The following is a 5271-nucleotide window of genomic DNA, read 5'->3' on the forward strand; positions in this document are numbered from 1 at the left end:
TCTTGAGAGCCGGTATCCTCCCAACCTAACCACGACATTAGGGACCAAACTCTAGATTAGTCATTGTTTTTTATGCACTTGAAAGAGGGTAAAGAATAGAATTGCTCCGATTTTACACAATACAATTATATATATATATATTTTAAATGATTTTAATTTCTTCATAATCAATATACTCATTGTAAAGGGGAATGATGTTTTCTTAAATTTGAACTCTTCGTCACAAAAACTTTATTTAGTTTTCATAATTTTACTTTTGAAGTTTAGCAATTGTTTAGTTATCTTAGTACTTTTAATTACATTTACGTTTTGAAGTTTAAATTGTGTTTTACATTATAGTCATAAGAATTTATTCATAAGCATTTCCAACTTCCCCCTGGAATCGATATCTAGGATTCTAGTAAAGCCCTTTATTCCTTGAGCGATGCATATACTTGCGTTATTATTACGGGTTTGGCAGTTTAAACATTTTAAAAGATAAAATTATTTTTACTAAATTTATTTTTAATTGGATTTGAATTGCATATTTATATTAGTACTATCCTGTGTGTGTTTTGCAATATTGAAAAATATTTACAAAACTATTACACAACAAATCCACGCATCAAAGACTCTAACAAAGGACTTTCCGCCTAACGAAAGAGATTTCCACCGGTGGAGGACTCTTACAAAAGACATCTATCCCAGGAGGAGGACTTCGATACAGGACTTTTCCCCCAATGGAGGACTCTGACGAAAGACATTTCCCCTTGTGGAGGACACTAATGAAGGACTTTTCCCCCCAACAGAGGACTTCGACAAAGGACTTTTTCCTTCGTACCGCCACCGGAATCTGACAACTATCTCGACAGGAAAAACTCAGAACGACGGGTCCAATGGACAATAAGATACCCAACAGAAACACCAACACACGAGACTATGATATCATGTACTTCCCTTTTAAAGCAAGGGTAATATTGTAATATACTTTTTGGCCCTCTTATCAACTATAAATAGGAGGGCTCTTTCATATAAAGAGAACATTTATTGGCTCCTTCCACTTGTAACATCTATATTTTGTGGAATAAAATAGGTCCACGAGCCTGGAAATACCTTTATTCGCTCTGTGGTGCAAGCATTCCTCTTCTTTTCCCGCTCTCTCTTTCTTTCATCGGTCCAATGCTTTATTCATTGGGCACAATCTACCAGAGAGATATAGATTCAACAGATCTTATTCGCGAGCTTTCATTGATATTGTTCAAGAACACGAACGAATCGAACAATGAGGTGTTCTAGCTTGTTCTTTTAACAACCGAGCATATATAAAAGTGTTGAAACTTGTTCAATTAATTAATCACACCAACATGAACAAGTTCTTATCAAGTCAAGTTACGAATAGCTTATCATATACATAGTTCATTTGCAACCGTACCCTTCACTTGTGTCCCTTCATTCTCTCAAGTATTTCAAATTTTTAATGAATTTGAGATATATCATGATAATAATAATAAAACAGCGCCTCAATCATTTAATTTACATGCAAATAAAAAACATATATTTTTTAAATGAAAGCATTTAATCTTGTATTTTCTCAAGTAATTCAATTTTTTAATGAATTTGAGATACATCATGATCATAATAATAAAACAGCGCCTCAATCATTTAATAAACATATATTTTTTAAATGAAAGCATTTAATCTTGTTTCAGTTTTCCAAAATATATAATTAAGTAGTTGAGAATTTCATCCTCATTTTATTAATTTCCCTTTCACGATAAAATATTATTTTTACCAATTTCTTGATATATATATATATATATATATATATATATTAATTTAGCAGTATGGTTTGGAGCGGATTGAGAAGCATTGCTCGTATGTATTTTATCAGAATATCCTGTTCAAAGACACTTAGCTTTTTTTCAGTAAAGATATTTTCTTATTTTTCAATTACCTTTATGATTAGTAAATTTTATAGATATCTTACTTTAATCAATTAAAATTTATATATATTTTTAAAATTTGGTTTAAAGATTACAGGTTCATCCTAAACGACATTTGAAAAGTTAACCAAATTTTTTGTTTCGTTCAATTTTGGGGCGTTTACATTCATACCACAAAATATATAAAATCTAAAAAATTTATATTTACATTTATAACACTTAAAATTTTAATGTCACATCAGCAAATCACTACTACTCACTTTTATGACATCAAAATATTTTAATTAAAATCACTTAATTTTGACTAATAGCACTTGAAGATGCGGCCTGCAGGAAATTATTGCATCAGAATCCTAATGCAGTTTTGCAGGAGGACTCGCCATATGTACAAGCAAATCAATCCATGTGTTAAATTATTTTTCTTATTAATGTGAATCTGTCTGTAAACATGACAGGCCATGACTGAAATTTTGATGTAAAATTAAACCAAGGCCTCTGTATGCAATAACTTTTCATTGGATGGGGGCCAAGATTTTCTTTAAAGTGGTGCTAGCATGAGCATGCACAAACTTTCTCTAATGCAGTAGCTTTTACTGCACAATTTTCTTTAAATAAAAAAAAAAAACTGTAGAAGTTAAATATATAAATTAATAAATTGTGTGGTATGTCTGTAAATTTTTCAATTTCTTTTAATTACTTCGGTATTTTTGGTGGGCCACTTGTTCAATTTTAGCAATATTACCACCTATAGCAGGACAAATAGTCAAGTCAACGTCCTTTTTTTCATTTTACATCTTTTGCTCATTTCATAAGAAAATATTTACGGATAATTACAAACACAGCAGCACTTTGTTGTAGTGTGAGATGATATTTTCATTTTTTGAAAAAAAAAAAGAGAATGATCTTTTAATAAAAGTTTAGCAGTTTGTCGAGGGAAAAATCTTGCATCAGAACATAGAGAGGTGACAGGGAAAAAAAAAATGGGTCTGATAACACATGGAAATATTCTTTCTGTATTATTTTGTGTTATTCATGTGTTATTGTATGTTATTCAGGTGTTTTTGTGTTATGGGAATATTCCCAGTATTATAATGACACAATAACACATCAAAAAAACTTGAGTAACACATCAATAAAACTTGAATAATACACAATAACACCTAAATAACACATAATAACATTTAAATAACACGGGATGAATATTCTCTTGTGTTACTAGACATTTTTTTTTTTTCTGTCACCCCCACGTGACGTGATTTCTATTAATATTTATGAAGGAGTTGCTCTCTAGTTTTTGTCCTTAAAAAAAAAAAAAAACTGTAGATGTTAAATATATAAATCAATAAATTGTGTGGTATGTCTGTAAATTTTTCAAATAGTCAAGTAAACGTCCTTTTTTCATTTTACATCTCTTGCTCATTTCATAAAAAAATATTTACGGATAATTACAAACACAGCAGCACTTTGTTGAAGTGTGAGATGATATTTTCATTTTTTGAAAAAAAAAAAGAGAAAGATCTTATAATAAGAGTTTAACAGTTTGGCGCGAGCAGTTTGTCGAGGGAAAAATCTTGCATCGGAACATATGGAGGTGACAGGGAAAAAAAAAAATCGGTCTAGTAATACATGGAAATATTATTTCTGTATTATTTCGTGTTATTCATGTGTTATTGTATGTTATTCAGGTGTTTTTGTGTTATGGGAATATTCCCAGTATTATAATGACACAATAACACATCAAAAAAACTTGAATAATACACAATAACACCTAAATAACACATAATAACATTTAAATAACACGGGATGAATATTTTGTTGTGTTACTAGACATATTTTATTTTATTTTTTCTGTCACCCCCACGTGACGTGATTTCATTAGACTCTACACAACACTCTATGTGCGGAGTCCTGATGTAATATTTATGAAGGAGTTGCTCTCTAGTTTTTGTCTTTTATTAATGAAGGAATCAAAGTTGTAAGTCTTATATTTATTTATATATTTATCCATGCAAATATGTGAATGTGAACGTGTAATTTTTGCCTCTATATTTATTTAGCGAGAACTGCACGAATAATCTTCACGTTTTGTTTCTAATGGCTAAAATGACATCTGAAATATTCAATTACGAGAACCCGTTCCAAGTCAAATATATATACTTAGCCATGATTGTCAAATTTGTTTTATGTTATGTTATGTTGTATTACCTATGCTATATTATTGAGATATAATTTTTATTTATTTTTTACTTATTTATGCAGCTGTATGTTTTGAAAAATCAAAATAAATACATTATTAATTAATAAAATATGGTAATTTGTTTATGATATGCCAGGCAATTAACATTATGCTATGGTGTATATTTTTTTAATATTATGTTAATCATATTTTATTCATAATTAAGTAAAATAATCAATTAAAATTGGGAAAAAATAAAAAAATTTAAGACTTTGTCTGCAATTTTTTTTTAAATAAATTATTGTAAAATTATTAAATCTTTAATTTTAAAATTACGAAAATGAAGAACTCAATCATGAAAGCTGTATATAATAATTTTAACTTTCTAGATCACAATATAAAAAACTATTGCTTAAACGCCGCTTCAATTGGGCCATCAATAGAATCTTCTCACTAACAAAAATTTATTGTGCGCAGAAAAAGTTATGGCAAAAGTCATATCCAACGGACAGAGAAAAAAAAGAAAACACAATAATTTTTTACATGAAAAATTTCGAGAAAGAAAAAATTCATGGAGTCTAACCGATTTAAAATAATTCTTTATACCTATGTAAGTAAATGCGACCTTTTCTCACAACTCGGAGAATGAGGTGACTATTTTACACTAGTGATAGCACTTGTCAGTATAAAATGTAAATAAAAGTACATGCATTAGGAATAACCACCATATTCTAGCTACGAGGTCATAAAAAATGGGCATTAGTTGCAGCCAGTGTGAATGACTGATAATGGTTAGCGGTGGTCGATGGCTACAGAGGTCGGTAGTTTTTTTGGTCCTTCAATATATGTCTTATATGTTATATTCGTATTTATGATAGAGCGTTTGCAAGCAGAAGTCACCAACGACCGAAGGTTCGACAACAAGTGGTGAAGGCCGGCAGAAGTTGATGGTGGTAGAAGATGGTTGGCGGCTACGGAGGCCAAAAGTTATTATTTGGTCTTCACTCTAGAACGACCTATGGAATCCCTCTTTTTCATTTTTTTTTTCTTTCAAGTGAAGCAAGTAAATTTATCTATCACCTCTGAGGTAGAATTATTTTTCCTTTTTGGAGTTAAACTTACTAATCACTTGATCAAGCAACCCATAGTGACTGCCCTTAATTATTGGGGGTG

The sequence above is a fragment of the Phalaenopsis equestris genome, unplaced genomic scaffold (genome assembly GCF_001263595.1).
Source record: "Phalaenopsis equestris unplaced genomic scaffold, ASM126359v1 Scaffold199670, whole genome shotgun sequence".
NCBI classification, from domain to species: domain Eukaryota; kingdom Viridiplantae; phylum Streptophyta; class Magnoliopsida; order Asparagales; family Orchidaceae; genus Phalaenopsis; species Phalaenopsis equestris.